An 18736-nucleotide genomic window follows, 5' to 3' on the forward strand; every position below is an offset into this window, starting at 1 on the left:
TTCCAGCATTTGCCAATTTCTGTCATATAATACTCCCACCATAGCCAATTTCCAGCAATCAATGTGATATCACTGACCATGTAGCTGGGAAGAAATTGGTATAAGCCCCTATTGTAAGCTGTTGGGAGTGGGCTCCAGAACACCACTGGTCATCAATATATTTTGGGTCTAAGTATTTTATCTAAAATAAATCTAATTCTCAAAAATCCCAGCAAAAAAACGTATTCTTTTTTTAATGAATACATGGCTACTAATGTTAAAGCTGGATTCAAACCCAGCTCAGTCTAGCTCCAAAAACCATGCTTCAGAGTTAGTCCATGCATTTTTGGTAATAATTCATCTAATTTTCCTAATTGTCTCTTTTTTTTTTTTCTGTTTAGGAAGCCACACAAATTCTGTAGTTGCACTTTATGTTGAAAAGTTATTGTGGAGGAAGTACATACTATATTGGAAATAAGGATAAATGTTTCTGAACAGAATGTCAGTTTCTGGCTAAGGCCCTGATTACTTCTATCAAACATATATATTAAAGATATTAACATATTACTCTGTGTCTGCCTATATTCTTAGGTTGGGTTCTCCCTTGAAGCAAAGCCTGAGAGTGATTTCTTGAAAAAGTGTTTGAGAAAGTTCTTTCTAGGAAAGGCGTGACAGAAGGGTTCTTGTGTGTTAGTCAAACAATGTTAGTGCTTTTCTTCTTCCAGAAACTGTATGTTGAATATGGGTTTTGAACGAGAGAAAAAGAAAATAAAGAGCCTGTTTCCAATTACTTTAGGATTATATAACAATGAGAAACTCTGAATCTGCACAATTTCTGTCCTGAACATTAGTATTGCTACAAATTTTTGGCACTGTGCAAAAATTTTGGAAAGCAAGCCTTAATCTTGGTAAATTGAAAGATATTAATCAATTTTTATTTCTCCTATTTCAAAAAGCTATTTGAGGGAAAAGGACACCATTGGTAAGGGTTTTCTTTTCCTCTGACTGAATTTTTCTATGCTTTTTTCACGGTCTTAAATTGAGAAAAACTGGCTCACCTGACTAAGGTCCCTGTAGAAAGGCACTAATCTTCAGCTGTTTAGTAAACTCTGCACATTAGGAGGTTTAGCTAAAAGACTGTAGAACAAAAAATGCAAAGCTATATTCGCCTTATAGTTGGGTCAAGACTAGACAAAAATGTGAAAAAGACAATATTTTTCTTTGGTGTTCCTGACCTCTCCTTTCACACCCCTTTTTCCATCCTTCTTCTTTTTTTTTTTTTTTTTAAGATTTTATTTGTATTTGAGAGAGAGCATGAACAGAGGGGAGGAGGCAGAGGGAGAAGGAGAAGCAGACTCCCCACTGAGCAGGAAGCCCAATGATGAGGGGCTCGATCCCAGGACCCTGGGATCATGACCTGAGCTGAAGGCAGACACTTCATTGACTGAGCCACCCAGGCACCTCTTGAGTAATGGTATAATAGTATTCCCATTTCTTTTTGTGGAATTACCTTTCAGCTATTAAGTGAAAACTTGATGAGACTATGAATCAAGGTAACTGCTGAGGACTGGGCAGACAACACAAGAGTCAGACTCTTTCTTCCTGGTTCTTTGACTCTTTAATGGAATAATTCAGGGATGTGGGGTATACAGTCATTGGCTCCTCTTGTTCTACGAAATCTCTCTGCCAAAACAATTGAACAGGGCCTATTCCTGAGACCACTACAGTGTCCTGGTTTTTGTCCTTTCTCATCTTGCCACTTCAGGCTTTTGCTTCCCCTCTGTGAGAACTTCATTGTCTTCCAACACATTCTTGCTTAGGTTAGCCAGGGAGGCTTCTATTGCTTACAGCCAAGACCCACATCTGACTCAAGGTGTGAGGAGACATGATGGCTCTCTGTGAACTACTTAGCATCTCTGGGTTTTGTTTGTTTGTTTTTTCATGTGTGAAAAGGAAGTGGTCAGACTGCATGGTTTGTAATTTCCCCTCCAATCTAAAAAGACATAAATATATAAAGCTAGCTTTCCTTAGAAGTCTTTAGTACTTCTGAGCATTTGCCCATTCCTAGGTGAATAGGTTGGGGCCTAAAGTACTTTCCCATTAACTATGACTTCTAATTTGGTTTCTTAGCGTGTCTTCAACCTCTAGACCTTGGAGTCCGTTTAAGGTCATTTAAGTAGAGGCCACATCTGTGGTATCTGAATTATCTGGCTAAGCATCCTAAACTCACTGGATATTTGCCAACCATATACCAGGTCAGGGTCTGTCAGAATGGCCTCACTTTAAAAGACTATTTAAATGCAAGAGAAATTACATTTGAGAGAAAGGAAAACATGGGTAAAGAGCCTAAGGAACTGGCACAGCTGGGTATCATTAGCAATAATCAAACCTTACCCAGTATAAAAAGCAACAGGAAGTAAGATGGGGCACTGTATGTATGTATGGGTTGGCATGAGTATGTATGTATTTATGTGTATGTTTATAGGTATGTATGTGTCTTTGTAAGAGAGTGTGTAACTTTGTTTTTTAATTTGTTTCCTCTGCCCACTTTTCCCGCTCACTTCTAACTTGAATCTCTGTACGTGCTTGATGTGTTGAAATCATCTTAGAATTTCAGTCTTTGAGGCAGTGACTTTGATGCTATAGACCCAGAGGAGGGTTAAATAATTACTTTATTAACAGGGGAAAAAAGTGCAAATACTAAACAGTTGCTGGAGAATCTAAGATGGTTGAAGAACAGATCCATGAAAGATCCTATCATTTTTCTCCAGTTATTACATATTTTATAATGATTAATCTTCTAATTATAAAATAATACCTTTATTTAGAAAATAATAACTTGAAAAATAAATGAAGTATATATAAAGGAGCAAATAAATATTACCTATACTCTTACCACCCAGACGTATTCATTATTAATATTTTGGTATGTATCTTTTCATTTGCAGAAGATGGTCTTTAATGCAATAATCCAAATTTGGGATTTACTGAGCCTAGTTTGGAAATTCTTCTAATTCTGAACATGCGTTTGGTCACCAATTTGCTAAATAGAAACAAGACAAGAGTTCCCTTAGCAACTCTTAATTTTTTATAAATACACTGTAAAAATAACTGTCTTGCAGATTTTCTTTTTGAAGTCTAAAAGTATTTTACTTTTGCTCCTCCACAGCCCCACTCCCTTTAACTCACTCTACTATACCATCCTCTGCTCACCTTTAAGTGTAAGCCAAAAGTCCTCACAACTACACAAATCCATATTACATATCTAAGTAGGAAAAGATAGTCAATAATAATAATTGAACACATGTGGCAGGTACCACACCTAAGGCTTTTTATGTGTCATCTCATTTAATCCTCACAAAGCCTTATGATAAAGATACTACTAATATGTTTATTTTACTGGTAAGAAAACAAATGTCAGAGACATTATGTGACTTCCTAAGATGGCCATAAGCTAGTTACTGGTGAAGCCAACATTTCAGCTCAGGTCTATCAGATCTCAAAGCCACTATGATACTGTAGCATTTGAGACCAAAGAAAAGGCATGCCTAGACAAAATTGTGAAGACATAAGTCCATGTTTAGTGCTCTCAGTGCCCAGCCAGTAGGAGGCCTTTTTGCAAATAGTGTTTGATGAGAAGAAAAGTATCCGTGAAAGGCTTTCTCTATTAAGGTAAGTGGGATGGTTTGAACATTATGAGGTTCATAGGGAATGTTGACCTCTAGAACACTAAAGCTGGCATTTAGTGCTATGCTAAGTATGGTATGATCTAATTAATTCCTTCAATTGACAGATAAAAAACTGAGGCCTGGGGAGGTGAGGTTACAATTTCTTGGCATAATAGAGTATGGCTAGATCAGCTTTCTGATCACACCAAGTCTTCTTTGTTTCATAATATATTCGAATCTGATGAAACAAAATGGCTTTATTTTTTTCTTCCAATATTTTATTTTAATTCAAGTTAGTTAACATATAGTGTAGTATCAGTTTCAGGAGTAGAATTTAGTGATTCATCACTTACATATAACACCCAGTGCTCATCACAACAAGTGCCCTCCTTAATGTCCATCACCCATTTAGCCCATCCTCCCACTCACCGCCTCTCCAGTAACCCTCAGTTTGTTCTCTTAACTGTAGAGTCTCTTATGGTTTCCCTCCCACTCTGTTTCTATCTTATTTTATTTTTCCTTCCCTTCCCCTATATTCATCTGTTTTATTTCTTAAATTCCACACATGAGTGAGATCATATGTTATTTGTCTTTCTCTAACTGACTTATTTCACTTAGCATAATACACTCTAGCTCCATCCACATCATTGCAATTGGGGCAATATTTCATTCTTTTTGATGGCTGAGTAATATTCCATTGTATCTATATAGTACATCTTCTTTATCCATTCATCAGTCAATAGACATTTGGGCTCTTTCCAGAATTTGGCTGTTACTGATAGTGCTGCTATAAACATTGAGGTACATATACCCCTTCAAATTAGTATTTTTGTGTCCTTTGGATAAATACCTAGTAGTGCAATTGCTGGGCTGTAGGGTAGTTCTATTTTTGACTTTTTGAGGAAATTCCATGCTGTTTTCCAGAGTGGCTGCGCCAGGAAACAAAATGATTTTAAATGGACTTTAGAAGATTTTACTTTTCCATTTGCTAGATGAAATTCTCTAGGTTCAATTTTTTTAGGCCAAGACCACATAGTGACTAATGTTTACTTTCAAGGTTTTGTATCTTTCTGATATTTTTTCAATAAAGGCACATGAGATTCAACCAATTATTATCACTAAGTTTTGAAATTCCCATGTGAAACTTCTTCTGCACCACCTGTCCTATGTGTCATTTTAATTTATACGGAACCATCTAAGGCAGAAGTTGTGCCTGAAATGGTTTCATATTACAATGTGTATTCTTTTTTCTCTATTTGGCTCTTTGTTTTAATTGTTCAAGTGGAAAAATATGTTAAAAACAAAGAGTAACTAAATGAAACTACACTGTAAAACACAGTCCCTTCATGTAGTTTAATCAGTGTAGAAAATAAAAGGATAAACTGATGTGTATAGATTCACATCTGTTTGAATTCCTATGACTTGTTCTCAAATATACCTATGTTAGTTCATTCTGAAGTTTTCCATCATGAATTCAGTGCTTTTCTTCAACCCAGAACTCAAGGGCTTATTTAAGCCACTTTACCTTCAGTTTTGAAGGTATTTGTCTTTCCCATTGGTTTTGACCTGAAGCTCGATCTTGGGGCTGAGTTTGACTACTTGAAACAATTAAGATGCAGAAATAACAAGAATCTATCTCATTAGGATAGAAATGATGAGAACAGAATGTCCATTTAGTTTTATTCTGATAAAGTGAGCTGGAATTCCCAGAAGATTGAATAAGAATAGATAATGAGGGCAGGCGTTATCAGATTAGTAGATTTATGAAGTAATTCTGTGGATGTCATTTGACTAAGTATGTTTTGGAAAACGAAGCTCTGTCAGCACCACACCCAGGACATTTACTATAGCATGCATTTCATATAAGCATATATATATTTTCTATATTGATGCCTTTTTTTTTTTTTGAGTTTGCTAAAGCCTTGGGTGTGTTAAACGAAATGCAGAGAAGAAAGATATCTAAATGCTGGGTGACAAATGAGAGTGATAGATGCCTATAATTTATACATCTAGGAATCTAATCTGTCATCCTTGAGAAGAAAAGTGTAGTATATGATTAAGGAGGGAGCTACCTTGATAATCTCTTGCATTTAAGAATGCTTGTAAGTTAAACAATTTCATTTATATTTAGGTATTTATGAACATTTGTACAACTTTTAAAATTGAAATATATTTGACATACAACATTATGTAAATGTAAGGTATTCAAAATGTTAATTTGATACATTAATATATTATTATATGATTGCCATTATAGCAATAATTCGCACCTCTATCATGTTACATAATTATTATTTCTTTTTAATGGTTATAATAATTAATTTGCTAAGTCTCTTAGCAAGTTTGGTGAGTATAATACAATATTAGTGTCATATTCACTTTACTGTGCATTAGATCTCTAGGGTTTATTTACTACTCGTTGCAAGTTTGTATCCTTAAACATGTGTCCTAGCCCCCAACCCTTCCTGGTAACCACCATTTTAATCTCTGTTTTTATGAGTCTGCCTTTTTAGATTCCACTGAATATCATATAGTATTTGTCTTTTTCTGTTTGATTTATCTCACTTAGTATAATGTACTCAAGTTTCATCCATGTTGTTGCAAATGTCAGGATTATATATACATATATAATTTATAAATTATATGAAATATATATTCTGTTACATATATAAAATATTTCACGTGTGTGTGTGCATCCCTCTCTCTCTCTCTGTGTGTGTACACACACACACACACACACACACACACACATCTTTATCCACTCATCCATAGATGACCCCTTAGGGTGTTTTTATATCTTGACTATTATGAATAATGCTGCAATAAACATGGGAGTGCCTATATATCTTGATATCTTGTTTACTTCCTTTGGATATATACCCAGAAATGAATTCCTGGATCAAAAGGTAGGTCTGTTTTTAATTTTTTGAGGAATTCCGTATTGTTTTCCATAGTGGTTGAACCATTTACAACACACCCACCAGCAGTGCACATGTGTTCCCTTTTCACCACATCCTCACCAATACTTGTTACCTCTTGTCTTCTTGATGATAGCCATTCTAACAGGTGTGAGATGATACTTCATTGTGCTTTTGATTTACATTTCCCTGATGTTTAGTGATGTTGAGCATCTTTTTATATATCTCTTGGGCATTTGGATATCTTTGAAAAATGTCTGTTTAGTTCCTCTGCATATTTTAAAGTCAGATTGTTGTGTTTTGTTGTTGTTGTTGTTATTGAGTTGAATAAGTTTGTACATTTTAATATTCACTAATTATACAGTATTCGGAAATATTCTATGTCCTTATAATATACGTTTGGCACATGACATAAAGAAAATTGGCAATATTTATGCATCCAGAAATCCTTTTCTCAATTCCCTGACAGTGGCAAAGGCTGAGGGGAAAAAGAGAGTTTCCACATTTTTTAATGACAAGTCCTGTTCTATGATGTTGGGTGATGAAGTCCTATGTGGGGCTTAGATTCATTTACTGTCAAATATTTACTAAATGTCTACTATATGCTAGGCACTGGGCTAGGTTCTGGATAAACAATGGTGAATGAGATATCTATTACCTCTGCTTGTTGAAGCTTCCAGTCCCATGGACAAGACAGAAAAGATAAATAACCATGAATTGTGAAAATGCTTTAAAAGAAACAAACTGAGAACTCTGGTAGGGAATATTTGGGGTAGAAATGATGGACAAGGAAGGCCTCTATAAAGAGATGACATTTAAATAGAATACATGGGGGCGCCTGGGTGGCTCAGTCGGTTGAGCGTCCAACTCATGGATTCAGCTTAGGTCATGATCTTGCAGTCGTGGGATCAAGCCCCACATCAGACTCTGCCCTCAGCATGGAGTCTGCTTCAGATTCTCTCTCCTGCTCTCGCTCTCTCTCAAATAAATAAATGCAATCATTAAAAATAGATAAATAAATAGAATACATGATGAAGTGGAGTAGGGGTGTGGTGGTGGTTTTGGTTACTACCATTTATTGAGCTATGGGCCTGAACTAAATTTTTTAATATATTATTTAACAATTCTATAATATGATGCCCACATCACAGATGAACATACCAAGGTTACAAAGCCAGTCAGAAGAGGAGGGGAAATAGGGAGAGGGGGACATAATCCTGGGTCTGACTCCAGAGTTCATCACCTTTGAAGCTGTAATTCCATTTTGAGTAAAACTATCATAAAGGAATAACCAGAAGTTAAATTACAAATTTAAGTAAAAGGATGGCTCAATTGTCTGTTTTTCAAATTTCTGCTAATCTTTCATTTCAGGAATGAGGAGTAATTTCAGATTGAGTTACAGTTGCATTTAATAACACTCTTATTTTCCATTTTTAAATGATGTATGTGTAAGAAGCTATAAAATAGGTAACCTTAAAAATTGTAGAAAATAGTCAGATTTTATCAGGTTGTACTTGGAGAAAGGCAAAGATATAGAGTGGGAAGGGAACATATAAAGTGAAAAAGCAAGAAACAACCACAGAGGAGATGGATTTTGAGTAATGAGAGAAAGTCTTCCAAGTTAGAGGTTGGCCTGAAAGATAGGTTTTTCTCCCTGCTACCTAAAGCTAGTGAGATCTCCAGAGTTACCCCAAATACAATTACAGAAGGCACTCTCAGACATTTTTCAGGAAGCTTGAACAAAAAATATTCACATATAATGGGCACATCTCTGACATTTCCTTAATTCCATGGATTTATGCAAAATTAGGTAGAAACAGAAAACCTAGAGCAATAGAAAATATATTTGGTGAAATCTATGCAGCTGGGTTTGAAAGTTACTATACTTTAATTTTTAAATTTTTTTAAAGACTTTATTTGAGAGAGAGGAGAGCATGAGCATGAGTCGGGGGAGGGGCAGAGGGAGAGGGAGGAAAATAGGGAGAAGCAGGCTGGCCTGAGCCAAAGGCGGACGCTTAACTGACTGAGGCACCCAGGCACCCCGAAAGTTGTACTTTTAATGACTGACTATTGAATAAAGCAGGCAGAGAAAATAAAAACTCTTGGTTGATTAGAATATTTATCTTGATCTCAAGTTTGGACCCACCTAGATTATGGTCTTGAAAAAGCTAAGTAAGGAAAGAACATGCCAGAAAAATTACCCAAAACTTCAAAACTTGAAATAAGGCACGTGCATGCATACAGACACACATACACAATGGATATCATGTTTTTCAATATATACAGGGACAAAGTCCACTCAAGGATTGTGCAGGGAATGTGCCTAGTTCATAGCAAGGCTTACTATTGATTGAAGACCCAGACTTAGTAAGTTTGCTCTGTGAAGGACTTTGTTAGGTTGAGATGGTGGTGGAGACCGGTAGAAGAGATAACCCCAGAGATTTATGGCCCGTTGGTCATTACCAGTTTATATTTAAACCAGCAATCTTAACATTGCTTTGTTAAATTTTCTATAAATACCCAGCTTCTTAAATGCATTTTGAATTGTCATAACATCATACTGGTTCTCTCATTGGTTAATGAGTTAAATAAAATTTTTACATGTGTTAATTTTATATTTGCTTTATAGTCATGATTTTCCTTTTTTTTTTGAAAATTGTACTTTAACATAGAGGATAAAGAATCTACCCACATTAGTAATTTTATTGTGTTTTATTGATGCCCAGTGAAGTGGGATTTGTAATTTGCTATGAATATTTATTCCTATTACTCAATTTTTAATTCACTGTGTACATTTATGCCTGTTAGTTAAACCTCCACAGAGGAGGTTTCATTCTTTTAACTTAGTGTTTTTGCAAACAAATCCTCAAAAATTTTAATTAGGGGGGCGCCTGGGTGGCTCAGTCGTTAAGCGTCTGCCTTCGGCTCAGGTCATGATCCCAGGGTCCTGGGATCGAGCCCTGCATCAGGGTCACTGCTCAGCGGGAGTCTGCTTCTCCCTCTCCCACTCCCCCTGCTTGTGTTCCTGCTCTCACTGTCTCTCTCTGTCAAATAAATAAATAAAATCTTTAAAAAAAATTTTAATTAGGTGAAATACTCAAATTTGGTGGACCCAATTAACATTTGTAGCTGGGACCCTGATGCCCAGAGTAGACAGATGAAGGAAAGGCCAATCTGGTGTTATAGCTAAGTAGAGCTGACATCTGATTCCCTCCTTTGTCTCATTCTCCTTTTGTCCTCCTGTATACACTTTGCAGGGTATTTCGAGACAGGATTTTTAAAGAACAGTTGAGTGGGCCAGTACGTCATAGATATGTGTAAGAGGCTGTTTGCGTTCTTTTGTTATTTGCCACTCAGTAAAGTGAATGGATACCCAGTTGCTTGACAACAATCACATATGCTTAGGTTCTATGCTTACGGTGTTGCACTGATTTAAAAGAATATAGATGATTGTATTCTAAGATTATGTATATCTAAATAATAAAATGGGACTACTGATTTAATTAAATCAAATCAAATATGGTTTTTCTTCAACAGCACATCATCACCAAGCTTAAAAATATTTTGAAGGTAAGCAAAGCAATATTCTAAGCTCACTTTTAGAGGGGCGCCTGGGTGGCTCAGTCGTTAAGCGTCTGCCTTCGGCTCAGGTCATGATCCCAGGGTCCTGGGATCGAGTCCCGCATCGGGCTCCTTGCTCAGCGGGAAGCCTGCTTCTCCCTCTGCCTGCAGCTCCCCCTGCTTGTGCTAGTGCTCTCTCTCTGACAAATAAAATCTTGATAAAAAAAATAAAATTATAGACTTAAAATGTGAAAAAGAGCCCTTGAGTTTAAGCTCACTTTTAGAGAGAGAAATTTGACTTAGGAGAACTAAACAAGTAGGGATGGTAAACTGTCTTTCAAGGACACTGGAGAAAGTGTCTTCCTTGAGACATGTAAACGTGAATCGACCTAGTGAAGCAATTCATGAATCAACCTTAAGTAACTATAGTGAATCAGTATCTCCCTATGATATCATATAACTTGTCACCATTTATTCATTTCCCTATCAACCTTCTTTAGCCGCTATAAAGGCCAAATAAGCAAAGAAGTGATAACTCAGGTAAATGCCTCAGGGCTGTAAAGTTTTCTTGAGATGAGATCAAGCAGGATAGGGGCTGAGTACTGGGTCTTTGCAGCTGGCAACCCCTTGTAGCTATGTTCATGTCAGCTACATTGGGTACTTAGTTACTGGTATAAAGTCAGCGTTGTTTCCAGGAAAGAGAAAGAAAGTAGCTATTGCTTAGGCAATACTGTCTTCCACACATATTATCCAGCATACTCACAAATGACTAATTTCCTCAAAGAAAGTACCTGTTCAATCATGATTCCCAACTTTTATTCCCTTCCTTTTAAGCAACAGGGCCACTGGGCAAAATAGAAAAGAAAAAAAAAGCTAACAACTTCTTTTACTTGAGTATTACTGGAGTAATTCTATGGAATCATGAACTCTGAAAAAGTTTATAAAGCACTGTTTTAGTTTGTCAATTTTTCTTAAATTGTGACTTCCAAAAAATAAAGACATAATTTGGGGCTAGTTTGGCATGCATAAAACTGAACTACCAACTCACTTGTTTATATCTGGTAGTTTTTTTTTTTTTAACCCAACCTCCATGCCAGATCAACTCAAACTCTCCATTCCCTCAGTAAAACTTACCCACTGAAGCCCACAGTGCTGAAGATCCAAGACTAGGGAGGTCATTCTCTAGTGTACTCTACATGCCTTCTCTCTCAGTTGAGTAGTATGCTTACTAAAATTCAGTTGTGCTTTCCCAAGCTGTTTATAATTGCACATGTTCCTGTAATAATGTACTTTGAATATTATATAACAAAATAAATATGAATGCAAAAATAAAGTTGTTTGTGAGAATGAAGTTGACAAAAATTAACTCAAAATGGATCATTGACCTAAATGTAAGAGCTAAAACTATGAAACATCTGGAAGAAAACATAGGAGATGATCTTTGAGATGTTGGGTTAAGCTCAAATTTCTCAGAGAGGACACAAAAAGCACAAACTATAGAAGAAAAGAAATCAATAAATTGGACTCTCATCAAAATGAAAAACTTTTTATCTTTGAAAGAAAATGGAAAAGCAAGCCATGAACTGGGAGAAAATATTCGCAAAATATACATCTGCCATAACACACATCCATAATATTAAAGAAGTCTCAAAATTCAATAAGACAAACAACCCAACTAAAAAATGACCAAAAGAGTTGAACAAGCAAGTAAATGGATGGTGGCTGTAAGAGCCAGGTTTCTCACTGTTGGAGAGGGAAGTTACAGGATGAGCAAGAAGAGAAGGCTAGAATGAATCCTGTGGTATTGGATTAGAGGTGGAGACATCTTATGTATTAGCTTAATACGCACACAAATGGATAGATACAGAGACAGTTATAGATCTGCGGTTTCATACACATAACCTAATTCTGTCTGCTAAGAGGGCATAAGGGATTTCAAGTACAGCCGGGCCTCATGCAAGCAGGGAAGTGGTCTATTCAATCAGGCCTCAAGAACTCATCAGGCACCTTCTCTCTCAGCCTCCACTGCTCTCTGTGGTCACATGGTGTCTTTAGTATCTCACCTAATGCTGCAACATTTTCCAACTTTTCTTGCAACTGGATTTTCCAAAAATGGCACCTTTATTTAAAAAAATAGCTCTACGTTTGGGTCGACTTATGATCTCTATTCTATCATTGATTTATATGTCTATCTTTATGCCAGATCACAGTGTCTTGATTGTTGAAGTGTTACAAAATGGTAGTGTAAGTCCTGAATCATTGGTCTTTGCGAGATTGTTTTCACTCTTCCAAGCTCTTTGCATTTCTATACACATTTAAGAATCCTCATATTAACTTCTACCAAAGACCACTAAAGATTTTGAATAGCATTGTATTGAACCTGTATATCGATTTAGGAAAAAGTAACATCTTAATAGTATTCATTTTTCTGGTCCATTTTATCTATTTAGATTTCTCTTTAATTTCTCTTGCTAGTGTTTTGTCCTTTTCAGTGTACAAGACTTACACATATTTTGTTAAATTTATTATTAAATATTTTATGCTGTTTGAAATGTTAATTTTTAAAAAGATTTTATTTATTTATTTGAGCCAGAGAGAGAGGGAGAGCACTGAGAGAGAGGGAGAGGGAGAAGAAGATTCCCAACTGAGCAGAGAGCCCAAGGTGGGGCTCTATCCCAGGATCCTGAGATCATGACCTGAGCTGAAGGCAGACGCTTAATCACCTGAGCCCCCCAGGTGCCCCAAAATGTTAATTTTTAATTTTATTTTCCAATTGCTTTTTGCATGTATATATGATTTTTTTGTATATTGACCTAGTAGTATCCAATGGCCATGCTAAACTCACATTTATTTTAATAGCTTTTTTGGTAGATTATTTTTGATTTGTACATAAACAATCATGTTTAAAGTCAAAAAGATTTTTTTAATTTTATTTTATTATGTTCTGTCAGTCACCATATGTTACATCATTAGTTTTTCTTGTAGTGTTCCATGATTCATTGTTTGCATATATCACCCAGTGCTCCATTCAATACGTGCCCTCCTTAATACCCATCACAGAGCTAACCCATCCCCCCAACCCCCTCCCCTCTAGAACCCTCAGTTTGTTTCTCAGAGTCCATTGTCTCTCATGGTTCATCTCCCCCTCCGATTCCCCCCCTTCATTTTTCCCTTTCTACTATCTTCTTCTTCTTCTTTTTTTTTTTAGCATATAATATATTATTTGTTTCAGAGGTACAGGTCTGTGATTCAGCAGTCTTACACAATTCACAGCACTTGCCATAGCACATACCCGCCCCAATGTCTATCACCCAGCCACCCCCTCCCTCCCACCCCCCACCACTCCAACAACACTCAGTTTGTTTCCTGAGATTAAGAATTCCTCATATCAGTGAGATCATATAATACTTGTCTTTCTCTGATTGACTTATTTCGCTTAGCATAATACCCTCTACTTCCATCCACGTCGTTGCAAATGGTAAGATTTCAGGGTTTTTTTTGATGGCTGCATAATATTCCATTGTATATATATAACATCTTCTTTATCCATTCATCTGTCAATAGACATCTTGGCTCTTTCCATAGTTTGGCTATTTGGACATAAACATTGGGGTGCACGTGCCCCTTTGGATCACTACATTTGTATCTTTGGGGTAAATACCCAGTAGTGTAATTGCTGGGTTGTAGGGTAGCTCTATTTTCAACTTTTTGAGGAACCTCCATACTGTTGTCCAGAGTGGCTGCATCAGCTTGCATTCCCACCAACAGTGTAGGAGGGTTCCCCTTTCTCCACATCCTCACCAACATCTGTCGTTTCCTGACTTGTTAATTTTAGCCATTCTGACTGGTATGAGGTGGTATCTCATTGAGGTTTTGATTTGGATTTCCCTGATGCTGTGTGATGTTGAACACTTTTTCATGTGTCTGTTGGCCATTTGGATGTCTTCTTTGCAGAAATGTCTGTTCATGTCTTCTGCCCATTTCTTGATTGGATTATTTGTTACTGGGGTGTTGAGTTTAATAAGTTCTTTATAGATTTTGGATACTAGTCATTAATCTGATATATCATTTGCAAATATCATCTCCCATTCTGTCAGCTGTCTTTTGGTTTTGTTGACTGTTTCCTTTGCTGTGCAAAACCTTTTTATCTTAACGAAGTCCCAATAGTTCATTTTTGCCCTTGCTTCCCTTGCCTTTGGAAATGTGTCTAGGAAGAAGTTGCTGAGGCTGAATCGAAGAGGTTGCTGCCTGTGTTCTCCTCAAGGATTTTGATGGATTCCTGTCTCACATTGAGGTCTTTCAACATTTTGAGTCTATTTTTGTGTGTGGTGTAAGGAAATGGTCCAGTTTCATTCTTCTGCATGTGGCTGTCCAATTTTCCCAACACCATTTGTTGAAGAGACTGTCTTTTTCCCACTGGACATGCTCTCCTACTTTGTCGAAGATTAGTTGACCATAGAGTTGAGGGTCCATTTCTGGGCTCTCTATTCTGTTGCATTGATCTATGTGTCTGTTTTTGTGCCAGTCTGACTTGATGATAACAGCTTTGTAATAGAGCTTGAAGTCTGGAATTGTGATGCAAGCGGCTTTGCTTTTCTTTTTCAACATTCTTCTGGCTATTCGGGGTCTCTTCTGGTGCCACACAAATTTTAGGATTATTTGTTCTATTTCTTTGAAAAAAGTTGATGGTATTTTGATAGGGATTGCATTAAATGTGTAGGTTGCTCTAGGTAGCATGGACATTTTCACAATATTTGTTCTTCCAATCCATGAGCATGGAATGTTTTTCCATTTCTTTGTGTCTCCCTCAATTTCTTTCATGAGTATTCTATAGTTTTTTGAGTACAGATTCTTTGCCTCTTTGGTTAGATTTATTCCGAGGTATCTTATGATTTTGGATGCAATTGTAAATGGGATTGACTCCTTAATTTCTCTTTCTTTTGTCTTGTTGTTGGTGTATAGAAATGCAACTGATTTCTGTGCATTGATTTTATATCCTACCACTTTGCTGAATTCCTGTATGAGTTCTAGCAGTTTTGGGGTGGAGTCTTTTGGGTTTTTCACATAAAGTATCATATCATCTGCAGAGAGTGAGAGTTTGACTTCTTCTTTGCCAATTTGCATGCCTTTTATTTCTTTTTTTGTCTGATTGCTGAGGCTAGGACTTCTAGTACTGTGGTGATAGTGGACATCCCTGCCGTGTTCCTGACCTTAGGGGAAAAGCTCTCAGTGTTTCCCCATTGAGAATGATATTTGCTGTGGGTTTTTCATAGATGGTTTTTATGATATTGAGGTATGTACCCTCTATCCCTACACTCTGAAGAGTTTTAATCAAGAAAAGATGCTGTACTTTGACAAATGCTTTTTCTGCATCTATTGAGAGGATCCTATGGTTCTTGTTCTTTCTTTTATTAATGTATTATATCACATTGATTGATTTGTGGATGTTGAACCACCCTTGCAGCCCAGGAATAAATCCCACTTGGTCGTGATGAATAATCCTTTGACTGTACTGTTGGATCCTATTGGCTAGTATTTTGATGAGAGTTTTTGCATCCATGTTCATCAGGGATATTGGTCTGTAATTCTCTTTTTTGATGGGGTCTTTGTCTGATTTGGGGATCAAGGTAATGCTGGCCTCATAAAATGAGTTTGGAAGTCTTCCTTCCATTTCTATTTTTTTGGAACAGTTTCAGAAGAATAGGTATTAATTCTTCTTTAAATGTTTGGTAGAATTCCCCTGGGAAGCCATCTGGCCCTGGGCTCTTGTTTGTTGGGAGATTTTTGATTACTGCTTCAATTTCCTTACTGGTTATGGGTCTGTTCAGGTTTTCCATTTCTTCCCTGTTCAATTTTGGTAGTTTATACATCTCTAGGAATGCATCCATTTCTTCCAGATTATCAAATTTGCTGGCATATAGTTGCTCATAATATGTTCTTATAATTGTTTGTATTTCTTTGGTGTTGGTTGTGATTTCTCCTCTTTCATTCATGATTTTATTTATTTGGGTCATTTCTCTTTTCTTTTTGGTAAGTCTGCCCAGGGGGTTATCAATCTTAATTCTTTCAAAGAACCAGCTCCTAGTTTCGTTGATCTATTCTACTGTTCTTTTGGTTTCTATTTCATTGATTTCTGCTCTGATCTTTATTATTTCTCTTCTCCTGCTGGGTTTAGGCTTTATTTGCTGTTCTTTCTCCAGCTGCTTTAGGTGTAGGGTTAGGTTATGTATTTGAGATCTTTCTTGTTTCTTGAGAAAGGCTTGTATTGCTATATACTTTCCTCTTAGGACTGCCTTTGCTGCATCCCAAAGATTTTGAACAGTTGTGTTTTCATTTTCATTGGTTTCCATGAATTTTTTTAATTCTTCTTTAATTTCCTGGTTGACCCATTCATTCTTTGGTAGGATGCTCTTTAGCCTCCATGTATTTGAGTTCCTTCCGACTTTCTTCTTGTGATTGAGTTCTAGTTTCAAAGCATTGTGGTCTGAAAATATGCAGGGAATGATCCCAATCTTTTGGTACCAGTTGAGACCTGATTTGTGACCTAGGAGGTGATCTATTCTGGAGAATGTTCCATGGGCACTAGAGAAGAATGTGTATTCCGTTGCTTTGGGATGGAATGCTCTGAATATATCTGTGAAGTCCGTTTGGTCCAGTGTGTCATTTAAAGTCTTTATTTCCTTGTTGATCTTTTGCTTAGATGATCTGTCCATTTCAGTGAGGGGGGGGTGTTAAAATCCCCTACTATTATTGTATTGTTGTTGATGTGTTTCTTTGCTTTTGTTATTAATTGTCTTATATAATTGGCTGCTCCCATGTTAGGAGCATAGATATTTACAATTGTTAGATCTTCTTGTTGGATAGACCCTTTAAGTAGGATATAATGTCTGTCCTTCCTCATCTCTTATTATAGTCTTTGGTTTAAAATCTAATTTGCCTGATATAAGGATTGCCACCCTAGTTTTCTTTTGGTGTCCATTAGCATGGTAAATGGTTTTCCACCCCTTCACTTTCAATCTGGAGGTGTCTTTGGGTCTAAAATGAGTCTCTTGCAGGCAGCATATTGATGGGCCTGTGTTTTTATCCAATCTGATACCCTGTGTCTTTTGATTGAGGCATTTAGCCCATTTACATTCAGGGTAACTATTGAAAGATACAAATTTGTGCCATTGTATTGCCTGTAAGGTGATGGTTACTGTATATTGTCTCTATTCCTTTCTGGTCTATGTTACTTTTAGGCTCTTTCTTTGCTTAGAGGACCCCTTTCAATATTTCTTATAGGGCTGGTTTGGTGTTTGCAAGTTCTTTTAGTTTTTGTTTATCCTGGAAGCTTTTATCTCTCCTTCTGTTTTCAATGACAGCCTAGCTGGATATAGTATTCTTGGCTGCATATTTTTCTCATTTAGTGCTCTGAATATATTATGCCAGGCTTTTCTGGCCTGCCAGGTCTCTGTGGATAGGTCTGCTGCCAATCTAATGCTTCTACCATTATAGGTTACAGACCTCTTGTCCCGAGCTGCTTTCTGGATTATCTCTTTGTCTCTGAGACTTGTAAGTTTTACTATTAGATGCCGGGATGTTGACCTATTTTTATTGATTTTGAGGGGGGCGGTCTCTGTGCCTCCTGGATTTTGATGCCTGTTTCCTTCCCCAAATTAAGGAAGTTCTCTGCTATAATTTGCTTCAATATACTTTCTGCCCCTCTCTCTCTTTCTTCTTCTTCTGGATCCCAATTATTCTAATATTGTTTCATCTTATGGTATCACTTATCTCTCAAATTCTGCCCTCGTGATCCAGTAGTTTGTTTATCTCTCTTTTTCTCCGCTTCTTTATTCTCCATCATTTGGTCTTCTATATCACTAATTCTCTCTTCTGCCTCATTTACCCTAGCAGTTAGAGCCTCCATTTTTTATTGCACCTCATTAATAGCCGTTTTGATTTTGACTTGGTTAGATTTTAGTTCTTTTATTTCTCCAGAGAGGGTTAATCTAGTATCTTCCATGCTTTTTTCAAGCCTAGCTAGTATCTTTGTAATCGTCATTCTGAACTCTAGTTCCGACATCTTACTAATGTCCGTATTGATTAGGTCCCTGGCAGTCAGTACTGCCTCTTGTTCTTTTTGTTGAGGTGAGTTTTTCTGTCTTGTCATTTTGTGCAGAGGAGAATAGATGAATGAGAGAACAAAATGTTAACAGGGTAAAAAGGACCCCAGAAAAATATACACGAAACAAATCAAAAGAGACCTGAAACCGGGGGAAAAGAAAGGGAAAGAAAGAAAAAAGAAAAAGAAAAAAAGGATATGATCAAATATGATCAGGCTGGTGAATAGATCAGTGCCACGCACTAGATTTTGGGTGTATTTTGGTCTGTTAGATGAAACTGACTCCCAAAATTTTAAAGAAAGAAAAACTTATATATATACAAAAATAAGGGTAAATACAATGAAGGGATGGAATGTGACTGTAAAGATGAAAATTATAAAAGATTTTATAAAAGGAATTGATAAGATAAGAAGTTGGTTGAAAAAAGAAAGAAGAGAAATTTAAAAAAGTGGGGGAGAGAATGTGATTGGGCAGGAAACTAGAACAAAGCCATACACTAGAGATTTAG

The sequence above is a fragment of the Callorhinus ursinus genome, unplaced genomic scaffold (genome assembly GCF_003265705.2).
Source record: "Callorhinus ursinus isolate GAN/ISIS: 27379988/994484 unplaced genomic scaffold, GSC_fseal_2.0 scaffold14, whole genome shotgun sequence".
Lineage (NCBI taxonomy): Eukaryota > Metazoa > Chordata > Mammalia > Carnivora > Otariidae > Callorhinus > Callorhinus ursinus.